Source organism: Rattus rattus, chromosome 3 (genome assembly GCF_011064425.1).
Source record: "Rattus rattus isolate New Zealand chromosome 3, Rrattus_CSIRO_v1, whole genome shotgun sequence".
Taxonomy (NCBI): Eukaryota; Metazoa; Chordata; class Mammalia; order Rodentia; family Muridae; genus Rattus; species Rattus rattus.
The window spans coordinates 134,514,795-134,533,461 of record NC_046156.1 but is presented as its reverse complement, the minus strand read 5'-3'; the positions used below and the strand labels follow the sequence as shown (position 1 = coordinate 134,533,461).

The following is an 18,667-nucleotide window of genomic DNA, read 5'->3' as shown; positions in this document are numbered from 1 at the left end:
CTACAACTTGTGAAATTTTTAAATGTTTATTGATTTCTTCTTTTGAGAATTCTTTTTATTTCATTACCTCATTTTTTTTTTCTTTTCTTTTTTTCGGAGCTGGAGACCGAACCCAGGGCCTTACACTTGCTAGGCAAGCGCTCTACCACTGAGCTAAATCCCCAACCCACATTACCTCATTTATTGATGTGGCTATGTTATAGCTTATATATTCTCAGCACAGGGAGGGGCACTATTTGGAGGTGTGGCTTTGTTGGAGTAAGTGTGTCACTGTGGGTGTGGGCTATCAGACCCACTTCCTAGGTGCCTGGAAGTTAGTTTTCTACTAGCAGCCTTCAGATGAAGAGGTAGAATTCTTAGCTTTTCCTGTACCATGCCGGCCTGGATGTTGCCATGTCCCCACCTTGATGATAATGGACTGAATCTCTGTACCTGTAAACCAGATCCAATTAAATGTTGTCCTTATTAAGAGTTGCCTTGATCATGGTGTCTGTTCACAGCAGGAAAACCCTCACTAAGACAGGCTACTTGGTTTCTTAATTTTTTAGTTCTTTGAATATTGTAGAAATCAATCCTTGTTTAGATGTACATTTAGCAAAGAACCTCTCTCATGTTGTGGTTGTCTCTTCACTTGATTAACTGTTTCATTCGCTGTTCAGGTTTTAATTGTACGAGGTCCCAGTTTTCAATCGTTGGCAATAATCTCCAGAGTAACCGAATTTCTATTTAGAAAGTGCTTGCTTTGCTTATTTCTTAAATCATTCCCCCCACTTTTCCCTCCAAAAGTTTCATATCTTATATTAAGGTCTCTGATACACTTCAAATTGAATTTTTATGCAGGATGAGAGGTAGAGATGTAGTTTCATTTGTCTATTATACATGTAAGTATCTAGTTCCCAATCACCATTTGCTGAAGAGGCTATCTTTTCTCCAGTGTATTTTTGCCATCTTTGTTAAAGAATCAGACCACGTTACATTTATTCTATTCTATCAATTTGCATGCCTTTTTATGATAGTACCATATTGGTTTTGTTACTATGGCTCTGTAGTACAAGTTGCAATCAGATATGGTGATATACACCATAGGCACAATACTGAGAGGAAACTCTCAGTATTGCTTTGACTATCAGGGATATTTGATTTCTATATAAATTAAGATTTTTTCTATATCTGTGAAGAATGGCAATGGGCTTTTGATGGGGATTGAATTCAACCTGTAGATTTTTTTAATTAGCAAAATTGTTCTCACAATATTAGCTCTTCCAACTCTTGAACATTAAGAGGATTTTCCATCCTCTGATGTCTCCCTTTAATTTCTTTTTTCAGAGTTTTAAAATTTTTATTGTAGATGTCTTTCATTTTTGTGATCAGCTTTATTCCAGTACTTTAAAATTCAATTGAGAAGATGTGACTTGTGTGGCTTATTTCTGTGCACCATCAATGATGACTATATTCAGTTCCTCATATGCAATGTGTGAAACATCAATGACATCTGTGTTCAACACATTATATACCATGCATAAAACAGAAGACTGAAGAGCAATGTCTTCTACCTCCTATTGATACAGCTACACAGTCTTAAAAATGCTGTCTCATAAGGTCAGCTCCTCCTATCCCAGGAAAAATTATACATAGATTTTTTTTTAGTTTCTTGGACTCTAAAAACTAGAATCCGACCTCAAATTTCTTGAATTTGTTCATTAAAAAAAACTATTCTACTAGTTTGTGGTACCTTTTTTAAAACTCAAAATTCTGGTTCAGCAAAGATAAAAGGATAGATGGGTACAGGAGTCAAGTTCCATCATTTGTGGAGTGGATACTATGCATAGAGTGGTCCCTTCATCTTTATTAGTGATTCCCCATTCGGAGAGCTGGAGGTGATGCATGGAAGTCAGCAATGACTGTAAGAAGAGGCTTTGAATATCCTTGCTCTACTGGACTTGACGTCCTGGCCTTTAGTGATTCCCCTTTCCTGCCATTAAGGAGAACTAGCATTTGGTTACCTTGCAAGTGAGAGATCTGGTTCCAAGGTAAGAGTGTCATGGGACAGTTCTCATCCTATACCATGCTGCAAAGCCTCATGACTGCCGCTTATGAGTAGGATGTAAATGTTTTATTAATGAAGATTATCGACAATTTGTTTCATACAATTGCCACAGCAAGAGATGATTAAGACAGCTAAGAAATGGTTTCAAAGAACTGAAGTTGAAGGGACAGGCATGGGACAAAGTCAAGGGTCTTCTGGATAATGATTTGCTTTATCTACAAGTGAAATTAGAGTACTTCAAATGACACTCCCATGACTACAGTCTGACATCCTTTATGCTATATTTGATATCTAGTTTTAACATTTAGTGGCAGTATTAGAACATAGGCAGTAATTATAGTCTAGACAAGGCCCAGTAATGAAGAAACTCCTTGGGAATATGACTGTGATATATAAAACAGAGGGTTAGAATGTTTAATGTTCTAGAGACATATATTTGTGAAGAATACACATTTTAATGACACACTCATAACTGTGTCTTTCTGATAAAAACTTGAAGGCAATGACTAAAGTTGACACCTGAGACAAAGACTAATCTCTATCCTTACAGAACAAGATTGAAGAGTTACTTGTTCCTCTTTGCAGCAATAAGACTGAGTCTGTTTACACAACTAGATAGAGGTAAAGCAGCTTTTATAGCAAAATTGTTTGAATTTGCCAGCAGTGGCTTAACCAAGCTTCATGTTTAATACAAGCTTTATGTTTAATTTCATGCATATATATGATACAATAAAATATTAAGATAACAAAATGATTCAGACTTATCCATGAAGTTAGTTTAAATGGGACTTAATCTGTATTCAGTGACTGAAAACCACTTTAAACAGGTTTAACTTGTTTGAGACATTTTTGTAAAAAGATATTTATTTCTCATTTTTCTAGCATTTACTGGGGACAATCCTGCCACAGTTCTACTTTACAAAACTATCAGGAAGGAACACTTAATTTGACGTTCATGTGAAATATAATTACCTACTTTTCTTCCTGTACAACATGTACCTCAGAGACAGGATGACAGGCCAAGAAGTACATGATATACCACCTGTCATTAATAGCAAGCACATGCTTTTGAAAGCATTTCACAATAACATTTACTCAAAAATATCACTTTTGATTCTTCAACTATTTTATAACACCTCAGAAAGGGTTGCCTATTTTATAGCAAAGGTGACAGAAATTAATTGGGTAAGTGAATTCAAAATTTTAATCACAAGTAAGTAGTCTACATTTAGCATGTACAAAGCTTCATTTCTTCCCATGATTCCCAAAGTTGTCCCTCTGACAATGTCATGCTTATTCTCATGAAGAAGATTTAAATGAAAGATTCTTGATCATGTTCCTAAAAAAGTCTCTAATCCTTCAAGACTCATCACAAGGCTGAATGAAAGTTTTCTTGAGTATCCCATATGTGATTCTTTCCTCCTTTCAATTCAGTTAATTTCATTAACCTAATAAAGCAAATAGTTCTAAAACTCACACTGAATAATCAAGGAGAATTTCTTGATGTGCTTGAAGTCATGCTAATGGTACAGTCAGCATCTCTTTTCTTCTCAGTAGAACTTCTGCAGAGTCAATATAATTTCCACAATCCACAAAGAAACCAAGCATGGATTTGAATGATAGTTTTAAATCCAAAAATGATAGCGTTAGCAACACAGCTTCAATATTTGGTTTACTTTTGCAAAGAGTGTAGAATTTGGCCCCCTACGTACTTGGCATGTTCCTTGGGGTAAGTATCATTATGTATATATGTCCATACACCTAGTAAGTAGTCAACAGATAACTATTTTCTGTGATCCAGAGAAGAACTTCTTCTACAGCTAAGAGTGTTTTAAACTGAAACTTTGTCAAAATAATGTCTTGGTGTGTATGGGAATGTTTCTTTCTTTTCCTAAAGAGTGTGACTAATCTTCAAATGTTTTTGAGAGAATCCCATGTTAGAATCAAGTCCTTACAGAGGCAAACAAGTACAATTCAATCTAAATTGCTCTGAGAAGAGTCGACTCTAAAGGCAGAGTCCTTAATGTTTCTCCACTTCTCAGCTGAGGAGAAATTCAGGGGTGAACACTGAGAGGGAAGATCAGACAAGAAGTCCTGAGGCCCAGAGTGGCCAGGGAGTCTCTGGTCCAGAGCTGTTGGGTAGTTGTGCTCTGAACCCTGAGGTGGGAGCACAGTCAGTCAGAAGGAGCACCATGCTGGCTCTGGTAGCTTGTCTTTTAGTGGTAGCTTGAGGGAAGTCCTAGAAGACGGGTGGGAATATCATGGAGTAAGAGATTGAAGTGCTCCTCTGCCCTCCTTGACTTGCTTGGAGTGTTGTAGTTCAAAAGGAACCATAGTAAACAGTTCTTTTCATGAGGAAAGTTTATCCAAGGAAACAGGCTGTGAGAGGGGTTTGAATAAGGGAAGGTTTTCATAAAAACAACAACAACAACAACAACAACAACAACAACAACAAAACCCTGAATGCTTGTTTTATTTGTTTTCTCCCGAGAAAAGAGATAATAGAGGCTGTGGTTGAAATTGGTCAAAGGGTAACTGAAAGAGTGATATCTCTGAAGTACCAGCCATGAAGGAGGGTGCATCTTGAGGAGGGATGCCTTTTCTACTGGGCTAAAGGAAAGAGGTGCATGTCCATGGGGAATTCAAACTAGTGTGCAGTGGGGCTGAGAGAGTATGCTGGGTGGCTTTTAAGTTTGCCTGCTAAGAATGAGGATGGAGTAGGTGGGATAGATTAGGGGAGCAGCTGCATGAGACTGCAGGACAGTGGAGAGTTGCCTTGTGTGGAAGGCAGAGCTGAAACAGGAGATTATCCTCATCTGCTTATGCACGTCTGCATGATTCCCAAAGCAGAGTAATTTATAAGTAATGGAGATATTTTTCAGAGCTCTAGAGGCTTGGGAGTCTCAGATTAAGATGCCAGCAAGTTTGGTGCCTGGTCTGAGAGCTACTTACTGCTTCTGTGTCACTCTGTCCTCCAGTGAGGTCAGAGTCATCACATGGTAGAGCAGCAGAAGAGAAAAGGAACCAAAGGCAGTTCCCTGCAGCCACTATGAAGGATGTAATTACTTTTCCAAAGGTGCTTGTCAATGGCTTTACAGTGGAGATTCTGGTTTCACACATGAATTTTTGGGGAGCCCTCAGACCACAGCAGAGATCACTTGTAATTGGAGTGGTCTATGCAGTGTCCTGAGTTTCTTATATAGTAGTAACTCTTTGGAATTATCAGGAAAAAGGAGAAGAGTCCTCTCATGGGATAACAAGTAGGGGGTTTGGAGAAGATGGATTTGGTGGAAGAATTAGGCCCATGAGAATTCCAGTTTGGGGGAATGTAAAAGTTCACAGCATATGTCTCTTGTTTTGTTTAAGGCATTTCCAAAAGACCACCACAATCTTGTGGGCAATAGGGTGAAATATAAATCTCTCTCCATTCCTAAAGTGTCTGAGTTCTCTATTTCATATATTGCCTTCTGTTTTGCAGAGGCTGGCCAGGCCCTGTATAGTCATCTTACAGAATATAGGAGTCATTTATTCCCTACTGATGACCTAGCAAAAATATCTTGGAAGTAACTTGAACATTGTATTTCTGCGACCACTTAGAATTGTAACCTTTCAAATCAATACTTTGATTGCTTTCTAAATGTTTTATTGCAGCGTGGCTGTATATATAATATTATTTTTAATAATATCATTACACTGTTAAAAATAAATTCTAGGGTATACACCCGCCACCCCAACTGGTCTGCCTGGGACAGCCAGCAGAAACAGGAGCCTAGCATAGCAGCCCCATGGCATAGAGGCTCTCACCAGCAGCTGACTGAGGCAGATGCAGATACCCAAAGACAAACATTGGACAGACATGAGGGACTCCTCATGTGGAAGAGTTCGGTGAAGTATCGAGGGCCTTCAAGGAGATGGCAACCCCACAGGAGGACCAACAGTGTCAACTAACCTGGTTAGTTAGCTTCCAGAGATCCAGAGACGAGCCACCAACTGAAGAGCATACAAGGGCTGGTCGGAGGTCTCTGGCACGTATGTAACAAGATGGCTGCCATGTCTGGGCTCACTGGGAGAGGATACACCTAATCCTGAAGAGACTTGATGCACCAAGGTGAGGGATACAGGGGCTGGGGGTTGGGGGCTGCCCTCTCAGAGGCGAAGGGGAAGGGGGATGGGAGGAGGAACTCTACACGGAGGAACAGGAAGGGGGGCAACATTTGGGATGTAATTAAGTAATTAATTAAATTCTAGGAACGAAGAGATGGATCAGTGGGCTAAAACACTTGCTGGGCAGGTATCAAGAATCTCTAGCACCAGTGTTCAAAACAATAACAAAAAGAGACCCAGGCATGGCTGGGTAGAGATAGAACCCCAGCCCTGCGGGCCAGGGACAGGTAGATTCTGGGAGTTCACTGATTAGCCAGCCTAGTGGAAATAGTGCGCTTCAGGTTCATTGAGAGGCCCTGTCTCAAGGGAATAGTAGCCTCTGGCCTCCATATGCAAGTGTACCTTCAACCAACCCCAACCTGCAACATACATACACACTGAGTTCGGAGTATGCGACGGTACATTTTTGTTGAGGAAATAGTATGATTTCTGTGAGTATATGAGGCAGGTCTCACATACCGACCAATATCTGTTTGGGAAAAGGCCTGGCTCACAATGCTCTTCTCAGGATGTTGAATTTTCATAAAGTGATTTAAAAGAGACTTCAGTTTTAGCATCCCCAACGCTTGATTAAAATCTCGGCCACACAGTTTGTTCATAGCCACAGCCTGTTTCGTAGGCCGAACCCTGGCAACTGTTGCTATGCTGTTCAGTGGGACATTGAAGTAAAATTAATGCAAACACCTTGAAATTCATATACCAATTGTGTACATTTATTAAGTTTTTAAGGGATCATTCCAGGACAAGCCTAAAGTATGGAAGTAAAAGTATTTACCAGACTGATAGTGATATGAAAGTTATACTAAAGAGAACACACCATTGGCAGAAACACTGGAAAAAATTTCAGAGAATCTCCTGTCTGGGAGGGAATGGGGTCCTTTTCCTGCAGTTCAGAACAGTTTCCTGACCTTGTCTCCTAATTCTACTTATGTGGGTAAGAGGTGGGCTGTTCACTATCTTGTTAGGTAATAAAGTTGTAACACTCTTGCCCTTCTTGAGAATGGCTATTTGGTAAGGCAGCAGGACTTAGAACATAATATAAAGCATTGTGTCACTTGTTTAGGCTTCAAGCAGTTAGAGTCTGATAGCTAGAATGTGAGGACTTTGCTTCTTAAATTTTTTTTTACCATTTATTTGTTTGTTTATTTGTTTCTACATAATATCATAAACAGTACAAAATAAATGACAAATATTGTGTTTAACTTTAGAAAACCCTGAGTGGATAGACATAGACTCAAGCATTTTATCAGGAAAATAAAACATAATTTGCAAGAAAAAAATATGAGTGGGCTGGAAATATAGCCCAGCATATCAGAATCTATGTAAAAATAAAGTTAATTAAAGAAAAATTGTTTTGTTTTTAGTCTCTAGTAAGTAAAGACTTAGTTTCCCACACTATATATCATGGGCCTTCGAAAAGGCCCTTAGGATATTTAGTAGCTTGGGCCAAGCATATTAATGGTGTACAAAGTGTGGAGTCTTCCACCAAACAGCGTTTTTCTTAAAAGTTGTCCCAGCTTGGGCAAGGATCTTCCGAGTCCTCAACTTTAGCTGAGGATCTGTTGGCATTTGATGGCTACTGGGGAAGGGAGGATTATTATTCTTTGGACACATTGATGCTGGTAGGCTGTCAAAACCACAGTAGATGGTCCCACATCCATTCCCACATGGCCAGCACTAACTAGACACAGGGGCTTATTCATCATCGTCATCACCACCACCACCACCACCACCATCATACTGGATGTCAAGTCCAGAGAGGTAAGGTTGGTGGAGAGTTAGCGGCAGGTTGTGGCCTGAACCAGAACAAAATATGTTATATACACATGTAAAATTTTCAAGGGATTAATAAAAATATTATTTAAAAATAGATGTCCCAGATCTGGGGAAATGGCTCAGATGTTAAGAGCAGAGAACTTACTGCCTACGTAGAGAACTGAATTCAATTCCCAGCACCACATCAGTGGGTCAGTAAGCAGAACTCCAGGGGCACCGTGTACACACTTATTCTGTGTGTGAGAATCTCTGATATCTCTCAGTATATTCCAATTTTATATTTTCAAAAATTTTAATTGACACAATCAGTATACATAAACTGTTTAAAGACAAAGACTTAGAAGAAAAAAAACCTGTTGATATTTTGATCTTGGACTTCTGATCTGCTGAAGTGTGAGAAAATAAATCTCTTGTTGCTTAAGAACACAAACAAAGAAACAAAACCAAAACAACAACAGAAAACAAACAAAAAAATCCTATCACAAAGTGCTCCCTCTAAAACTAGAAACATCGATGACCTGTTTTAAGTGTTTCAGCCCTCTTGAAGTTTTGCTCAAATTCTTGGGAACCTCTGGCTAGTTCTTTAGCATTAATGTGATCATAATCCCCTGGAGAGCTTGCCACTTACTACCACTTGCCAGTTACCCTTCGCATCTGCAAGGGATTAGCTTCAATATTCCCAAATTCTTAGTGTCTCTAGTTCTTTACGTTCACGCAATGCCACACACACACACACACACACACACACACACACACACACACACACACACACACACACACACACACACACACACACACACACACGGTAGGTGGGTGTCATCTTGGTGGTCTGTAGACCAAAATGAGAAATCTTTGCTTGAATTAGCATTTAAGTGTTGGCAAAATTGATATTTTCCCCACAAAATCCACCTTCAATATGAGCAAAGCCCTTCACTGTTGTACCTCATTTACCATAAAAGAGAGTCAGCTGACACGGGGTGTAAGTGCTTCAGCTTCCCTCTCCCAGGGACTTAGGGCTACATATGCTCCAGGGGAGGCTATGACCAACTCTGAGACAGGCAATATTTGAGTTGCATTACAGAGACACGTGCTAAAGAGAAACAGCAAAGTCCACTCTCCCTAGACTATAATTTGCTGGGTGCTCAGTCAAGATGGGACACAGTTGAGGATCATGTTTTACCTAGAGGTAATAGCTGGCTCGAATTCCTTTGGGAAAAGTGGCCTTGATCTTTTTACACATTGCTAGGAGTACACCTATCTAAGTAAGGTGAATATTAAAACAAGTTTTGGCAGATTATTGATTTAGTGCTAGGTGTATAGAAACATATCGAGCTACAATATGAGATTAGACACATACTTCACTACTGCAAGAAACCTTTTATAGATGAGTGATGAAAAGCTGTTTTGTGTTTTCATACAGAAAGGTCAATTTTTGTTTCAGATGAAAGGTAGTAATTGGGATTTGATTAAGTCAGTTGTATATTTTCAGTATGATGTCAGAACAAAACTAAGGCATTAACACCAACCATCCCCTTGATGTCATCATCAGACATGATCTTTGACCTGTTATACTTCAACCTGTTACATAAAGTACTGTTAATCATTGTTTTCTTAATGAAATATATGAGTTAATTTAAAGGAAAATATCAAGTAAATATTGTTCCTGGGAAGATTCCAAAGATGACAAACAAATGGCCAACAATGGAGTCCACGGTCCAGGAAACTTTATTCAAAAACAACATTCATGAGTTTAACATACTAATTTGTTTTTACTACTTTTCTACTGTTGAGCTTCTAATGTTTCTCCTGTTATAAACAATGTTACAAAGAACTCTTACATTTAAATATTGTTCATGTCCATATTTGATTCCTAAGGAAATTCACAGATGTGAAATTGAGTGGATCAGATTAAAGTTTGAAATGAAGTGTCCACCAACCATTTCTTTCAGTTTTTTTATGCAGGCATTTAGAAAGTTAGTAAAATAGCAGTTATAACCCATGGGGATGATTTCTTCTTTATTACTTTAAGGGTCACTTAATGCAGTTGCCTTTAAATATTTTCTGGGAGCAAATGGCAATTCTGACCCAGGGCAAGCTCTATGTTGCAGAAAATGCTTGGCTGGAAGATCTGGTTTACAATTAATGGTAACCTTTCCACTTAATTAGCTTCGTGATTTGTGTAAGTCATAACCACTTTAAGCTATAATTTTCTCATCCATAAAATAGTACTAAACATAATATACCTCACCGAGATATGACTAAATCAAATGATATATGTGAAAATGGCTTGTAAATGTTGAGGCATGACATAAAATGCTATTTGTTGGTATTACAATGTGTGATATGTGTTCCCTCAACCTCGGGATACTCTGAAAGATACAAGTCACCTCATGCAGTGAAGATAATCCCTTTATATCATGGGGAAATGTCTACAAAAAAGACATGAGGACATGAAGTACAATCTGTTTCTTTGCTGATATTCCTTTTGCAGTAACTATTAGAAAGTGATGTGTCATTGCAGTAAATATGATTAGTAGCTTTGACTTTACTACTCATCACCAAATCTGTGAAAACATCAATTACTCAGAAATCACATTACTTGCTATTCTAGAATTGGTTTGGTAGGCCAGGATTTCTGAGCCCAGGTTAGGACAAGCTTTTCCTGGCATCTATAGGTTGTTAGAAAAACCAGTGGTTTCTACTGAGAATGCTCAGTTGCTGCATGCTCTTTATGTTTATTTGGATGGCTTCTTGTCATGAATGGGTGCAGGTAGTCTCTTGAGCTACCTGCCAGAACCCCCTGTTGTTGATGAACAGGATAGCAGGATATAAATACAATGTGTCCAGAAAGGTTAGAGCTCAATGTGGAGTGCCTCTGGACTCTAGTTAGCTCAGACACTTTACCATCCAGGGTCTCAGTGTCATTATGTGTAAAGCAGGTGAGGATGGTCTTTGTCTTAGAGTTTACTGCTGTGAACGGACACCATGATCAAGGCAACTCTTATAAAGAATATTTAATTGGGGATGGCTTACAGGTTCTGAGGTTCAGTCCATTATCATCAAAGTGGGAAGCATGGCAGTGTCCAAGCAGGCCTGGTTAGAGAGGAGCTGGAGGAACTGAGAGTTCTACATCTTGTTCACAAAGGCAAACAGGAGAAGACTAGCATCTTCTGGCGGATAAGAGGAAGCTCCCTCAAAGCTCATCCCCACAGTTACACACTTCCTTCAACAAGGCCACACCTTCTAATAGTGTCACTCCCCGAGCCAAGCATACTTAAACATCCACAGTCTTCAATGTTTCTTCCCTCAGATTTCCAAAGATTCTGAGTGCTAAAGTGAATGAAAATTGAGAGACTGTCAGTGATGTGGCCACATGGGAAGGTCTCAGCTGGGTAGTGGGGATGGGGGAATTCTACTCTATGACATCACAATACCCAGCATTGACTGGAGCTTAGCATCTGAGAAGGAAAGGTAACAGAAGTTCAGTTATTGACAGAGCAGAGGAAGAACACTACTGGAAGGACCCAGAAGGATCAGCCAGCCATGCCTTCAGTTCAGGTACAAGGTACATGACTTTTGCTAAGCTAATCACAGAACTTGCTAGAATCTAAAGGAAACAAGACACCCATAGGCACCTACCATTTTTAAGGGGTGGCAGGAATCCAGAGGAGCTCCCAGCAGAAGTAGAGCTGGGTACATGCAGGAGGCCATGAAGCCACAACACACAGGCAGTTATAAAGTTCTCAGATACCCACTGGCCTCTCCTCAATTACTGGGAAAATGCAGAAACACTGGTATCTCCAGTGGTCAGTTCATGGTTATTTTCTAAAGTTTTTACTCATTTTATGATATTGTTCTGCATATGAGTTTTGGCTTTTTATGACTTCTCCCAAAATGACAGAGAAAAGTAAATATTTTAAATATTTAAGTGAAAGAATAATTTTAATAGAGATGGTTTTAAAAATACAACAAAAATTATTATAAGGAGGATAAAGGTGTATTATGGGTTAACAATAGAGATTAACTCCAAAGTCTGGCTTTGAAATTCCAAGACTTCAGAGGCAAAAGGCCACCCCTAGGGACAATGGAAGAGAGAGGCCTTGTGGTTGAGACGTCAAGTTCTACAGCTCAGCTGAAGTCATCTACATCTACCCCTACTCTACCCATGTCTAGGGATTCTCCAGTGCAATAGTTGGACATGTGAACCGTTCCGTTTGCTTTGCTTTGGGGTTTTGGCTTCCAAAGTATTTGTTTCTTCCTGGAGGCCTAGAGAGACTCCAAGTGACAGCAAATAGTTGTTCTGCTTAGCAGCAGGACGGAGCTTAGGGTTGGTGCCAGGCCCTGACTCATCTCTGTTTGGACTCCCTTGGGTCTTAACACACAGCAGCTCCACAATCAGAGCCCAGGACTGTTCAATCAGGCTTTTCTGAACCCGGTGTGCAAGAGCCATGTTAGGACACTGTGGAAGGAGCAGCCTGGGGCTCTGATTCAGATCAGTCACCTCCAAGGCACACCAGGCACCATAGACAAGAAAAGGAGACCAAATCCACTCGGGCAGTTGTAACACTCCTTAGCTTCCAACAATTATGCATATATATCACAGCGTAAGACCGGAGACCTGATGTTCTATGAAAGCAGCAGTAACCCACAGCATGCAAGACACTGAGGGATCCAGAGAAAAGAAATGCTTGCCCGTTCACTATATAGCACACATTCAACTTCCACCGGAAAGTTACTATTTCTCACAATTGAATTATGGTCCAATTTCTTAAGACTCGAAAAATTAAACATTCGTGGGTCAGTTTTTAGACTTCCTTCATTGTATAGACATGGAAAAGCCAGGCTAGGCTCTCCCTAAGCTAATAAACAGAAAGCATCATCTCCTAATTCATCTGTATTTACATTTATTGACTAATATTTTATGAACTTCGTCCCATGGCACAGGATTTTTGGGTTGTAGGGAGACCATTTAGGAAACCATCCCAGGCCCTCATTTCCTGAGGAGAGCAGTGCAGGGAGGTGTTGGTTTTGGCTGTCAGCCAGGTGGCTGCTCCAGTACGCTCTGTCCTTGACTCGTGTTGAATTAGTTTATATTTGAACTAACTCTTTGCATTTCCGAGTTAAGATATTCTAAACATGAGAATATCTCATTTCCCCCACCGGGTATTGGTAACTGCAGTCCGTCTCTAGAGGTAACACTGTTCATCCTTCAGCTTCTGCACTGCCTCCAGACTAACAGATGTGTGGTCAAGACCCCAAACCCATCCAAAAGTTTGAGATAATGAGGGAAAAAAAACCCCACAGGGAAGTTAGTAAGCTGCCTTGCCTTGAAAATTGATTAGATACAGCCCATTACAAAGAAAACAAACAAAGAATGGGCTAGGGAAATGGCTCTGTCTTAACATGTTTACTCGAAGACATGAGGGCCAGAGTTCTGACCCTCAGCACTCATGGGAAAAACTGGGTGTGTTGGTATATACGTGCCTGTAAGCACAGATGTGGAGGCCGGAGGATCTGTGCTGTTTACTAGCTAGCTAGCCTTCCTTAACCAGTAGTCTTGAGGTTTCTTAAGAGATGCTACACCAATAACGATACTATTACTACTACTACTACTACTACTACTACTACTACTACTACTACTACTACTACTACTAGTACTACTACTACTAGTGATGATGATGACGATGATGATGATGATGGTGTGCGAGAGAGAGAGTCAGATTTGACTTCTGGCATCCACATGTTCGTGCATACACAATTACATACATGCACAAACGTATACACAGGTACACACTGCATGTACATACAATATTAAGCATTTACCCAAGCCTTTTACTTTGTAATAAATATAGTCTTTGTGTAGCTTTGCCTTTTACAGTGTAGGCAGATCATGTTTGTTTATGAAGGTGTATGTGTGTACACATTGTATAGTGACTGACACTACTTGACCCTAAGTGGTGAGTAACCTACCCTTATTATCCAATATATTTGCTAAGTGAGTATTCTGGAACTTTTCCTATGACTTCAGATTCCCTTGGAAATTATGTTGGTAGTTTAAGTGCTTCTTCATCCTTGCCAGGGTTTTTCTGTAGCATTGTGTATGTCTTACATCTCCAATCAGTTTGTAAGTTTATTCCTGGGTACTCTGTGGACACAGGTATGCCAAGTTTATGACCGAATTCCTTGTCAATGTCTATCCAAGGATCTAAATTCTAAAAGAAGTTGAGTGACACCAATAATCGTCTAAGATAAATAAATCCTAATTGTCATGGTTGTCAGCTTACTCCCTCATTGGAAATGGGTGGTGAATGCCTTTGCTGCTGCAGGTAAATGCAGATGTTCTTCTATATTATAGGTTCATACCGGTTTAAAGCCAACTGAAACATCCATCTCCTAAAAGACTCTTCCATATAGTCCTGGCTTTCCATGCAGACTTGTCTGTGGTAAAGAGAATTATGAACATTTCTTAGAAAAACCAGTCTACTGTGACATAGGCTTTGAACAGAGCTGTGGCCTGTCTATCTTTCCGCTTCCATATTACTTTCAAAAGCTGTGTAATGTAGTGAGTAATTTGTATACACCATGGCAGGAGGGAGCTGATTGCAGAGGAAGAAAGGGAATTTAGATTTAGCTTCTGCATTGTGGTTTTGAAGTCCCAGCTCTCTCCAGTAAGCTGAAATGCAGGTATGCCTAGTAATCTTTTGGAATATTTCCCTTAAAATTACTGCAAAACTTGCAGCTTAACAAGTGATACTTAGCATCCTCAGGAGGAGATATAAGAAAGAAGGAAAACTCTCCAAGATCATGAGACGTTGGATGGAGAATCTTGCTGCCAACACCTGGGTACCTTGGCATCTGACACACATAGCTTCCTGACACATGCATGGCACACCCCTTCAACCCAACCCAGCCCCCATCATACTGCTCCTCTATGGATTGTGCAACAAGGCCTTTGTAACCTGAGGCCTGTGAAGTCTGGAAAGGAATGTGACCCAGAGTCAATGGGTGTGGGTGCCACCAAGGGCACAAGGAGTTCTCCTGCTGTTTACCCTCTGCCTCCTGAGGACCTCAGGAGGGAAAAGGTATGCTCCAAAACAAGCCTTCAGCCGAGCTCTGAGGCAACTGTGGTAGTGCCTGCACAACCCCCCTCCCCCTCTGTTCTTGTCCTTGCCACTTCTGGAGGCATGCCTCTCATTGCTCTCCAGTAAACCTGACCCACCCTCCTGGGTGCACACTCTTCCTAGTCTCAGTTGTGCTTCTGTTACAAGCTTTGGTTGGAGTTCTCATGTGGCCCACAGAGGGAGAAGGACGTTCCCAGGGGAGAGTTTATATGAATTAGTGGCATCAATGATAGAGTACCAGAAGCTAACGTCTCGATGGCCAGGGCACACAAGACAAACCATATGTCTGTCCCCCACCCCCAGATAGCTTTTTCCATCTTGACCAGCACATTCTGGCCACCACAGGGATGCTGCCCTTCCTCTTCTGCCTGAGGAATGGCATTACAAGCTGAGCCATGAATATCCTTTCTTTAAGTTGCCCAAATATCCCAATGGACATGCCAACAGAGCTGTGACCAAAAGGAAGCCATCTACCCCAAATCTTGTCATTTGTGCTATTTTTTATAAATGACAAGTTCTGCATTTTGTGAGCCAGTATTGTTCACAAGCTAAGGACAATCCCCAAAAATGAACTTTTAATTGGTTGGCTAACTTTTTGCAGAACTGAGAGTTGAACTCAAGGCCTCAAAAATACAAGGCAAGATCACCAAGCTATACCTCACATCAAGCATTCTCCTCTTTTGAAAAAGGAAAAGTCATCATTTTTAAGAGGCTTCTTGTTATATTGGGTTATGTGTTAGAATCTGATATGGTTTCACATTCCTAACTAGTACACCATCTCCTACTTCAACACATCCTTTCAGGGTGACTATTTTTACCCTAAAGAATTCAAATTGGTTTCAATCCAAGTCATATTTTTGAACTTGTATGTGCCTGGAACTGTATTAAGCACAGGGGCAATGAGAAAAGGAAATACTGAGTAAGTTGGACCTTTTCAAAGTTCAAGGATTTAGTTAGTATGATATGTACACCTGCAAAGAGTTCAAAGGCAAAAAAGAAACTCTAACTATGTGAAAAATGTGCCTCCTTCAGACTTCAAAGGGCCATGGGGCTCAGCAAAGAAGTGAAGTGGTCTGGAGTGTTTAGGGAGCATTGGGCCATGGGAGGAACCTTGAGGAAGAGAAACAGTATGATTGACCCATATTTGGGGAAGAAAAACATTTTCTAATGAAAACATTGACCCTGGCAGGACTGGTCTCACTGTCAGTCATTCTCTTTGCTTCCACAACTCCAAAAGCACAGGAAACAATTTGCTTCCCTTGACTGGGACACAGAAAACAGGAGTTGTAGAAACACAGACACACAGAAGGATGGGAAAGGTATGAGAAGGTATCTGTAAGGTGCCACACACTATAGCTATGGCTAAGTCTGAACTAAACCTTGTATGCTGGCTGACTTTCGAGCAAATACCCTAAAGTCTGCATAATCCAGGTCTAAATCATTGTTTTCCACCAACTTGCATCCCTTGTAGATTCCTGACTCAACCGGAGACCATATTGGAAGTTCTAGTGGGTATCTGGAGTATTCTTAGATACCCAGGTCTACTGGTCTCTCTGCCTTTGTCCATCTCACCCGTAAACTCACCGTTTTATGTCTTCAAATTGATCATTGATCATTTTGATCATTTCTAGTCATCTCTACCTGCTGGTCATCTTTTTCTAAGTCAGCTCATCTCCTTACTGCAGTTCTCTGCAACCCATTGGGTACCTTTTCCAAAACAGAGATGGTTACTCCTCCATTTAAAAATAGATGCTTGCAAAACAAAGACTCCACTTGCTTGGTCTTCAAGGCCCTTTATGTTTCTAGCTTTGTTCAGACATCCATTCCCTCATTTCTTTTCTGCATCCCTCAAAACCCAGATGGATCTGTCTGCTTTCAACTTCTTGTATATCAGCACTCATCTCTGTGGGCCTCAAACAATTTTTTTTTAACATTTCTGAGGCTGAATTCCTAAGCCATATCCTTTACCAAGGCTTTGACATTCTTTTTGTAGACAACTCTCTGAAGGCTGAGCCGAGTAGTTTGGAAGACACAGGGTATAGAGAGAAGAATGTTTTAGACAGGGAATGACATGTGCATAGGGATAAGCATGCATTTAGGGAACTAAACAAAGTCTGAATGGCAAGAGGTTACCATGAAGAAAAAGGCAGGAGACAAGTCTGAGTGCTGGGCAGTGCTAAGGGCTCGTGTTTGCTTAAGTTTAATGGGAAGGTTTGAAGGGTTATGAGCAGAATGAGGAGAGAGTGATGTCTATGCTTTGAAAGAATGGTGTTGACAGCACAGAAAAGATAAGAATGGAGAAAAGACTGGAAAGGGCTCCAGTTAAGAGTCTGGAAGGGTGGGGTTGGGGATTTAGCTCAGTGGTAGAGCGCTTGCTAGGCCCTGGGTTCGGTCCTCAGCTCCAGGAGGTGGGGGGTGGTGGTGGGGAAGAAGTGTAGTGGAAGAGTCTGGATAGTGACAGTGGGATGGCAGTGGGTGTACAGACCATCAGAACAAATGATCAGGCCTGGCTGAGTGATCAAGTATGGACCCAAATGAAGATCAGACCAACAAGTGGCCAAAACGTGGTAACGTAAAGGCATGGTATCGCTTCCTCTAATACCTACTATGGAGACTGGCCTTTATATTATGTTACAGAAATCAACAAGAAATTTATTTATTTATTTATTTATTTATTTATTTATTTATTTATTTATTTAGGCATACCTACACTTTTGTGAAAAAACGTTTTTAATTATTGGTTATTTTTTATTTACATTTCAAATTTATTCCCTTTCCTAGTTTCCTGGCTATAAGCCCCCTATCCCAACCTCCTCCCCTTCTTCTATAAGGGTGTTCCCCCTCCCCAACCACTCCCCTTCCTGCCTCCCCCTGAAAAAAGACTTCTTTCTGAGACACAACCTTGCCGTGTAGCAAAGGTTGACCTCTAAATCATAGCCATCCTCCTGTCTCAGGTTTCCTAGTACTGGAATTAGAGGTCTGTGCCATCACACTGTGCTACACAACTTCAATTTTTAAAGAGGTGTCGGGGGGGGGCGGCAACTGGAGAGACTGGTCATGGCTGCTGAGGTGGGATGCTAACTGCTGACAATGCACAGGGTTTAAAGAGGTAGACCCATCATAGCTGTGGCGTCCTGGCACATGAAAAAAAAAAAAAAAAAAGCTATGTGATTTTGTTGAAAAGTCTACGTGCACATATTTTTTAATGGCAACATTACTCTAATGAAAACCAAATCAGCCCCTTCCTACCCATGTCCCAATCCACCGCTGTGGAACTTCCCATTTTATATATGCTCCAGAAATGTCTACACATACACAAACGTGCCTGAGCATGTAGTTACACTAGTGTTCTCCATTTGCTATTCTTATGTATATATAGAAATCAGTTTTCTTTTCATGTGAGACAATAATATACACTCTTCTTGATTGGTTTTTAAGAAATTAATTCCTCCATATGTTCATTTTTATTGAAGTACAATCGTGTAAACTAAAAGCATTTATTTTAGATGTTTTCTGATGCATGCCTTAATTTTTGTATTTTGGTAGCTGCTCTCCTAAT

The 18,667-nt window shown here is 40.4% G+C and overlaps 1 protein-coding gene across 1 annotated transcript in view; it reads left to right on the top strand.

The window, feature by feature from the left end:
- The first annotated feature begins 11,471 nt into the window (after window positions 1-11,471).
- The window catches only part of Dnajc5b (DnaJ heat shock protein family (Hsp40) member C5 beta), an 80,702-nt gene continuing 73,506 nt past the window's right edge, over window positions 11,472-18,667 (top strand). The window contains exon 1 of the mRNA XM_032896805.1: window positions 11,472-11,552. The gene's annotated coding sequence lies outside the window, so the exon portion shown is untranslated. The remainder of the gene's footprint in view (window positions 11,553-18,667) is intronic.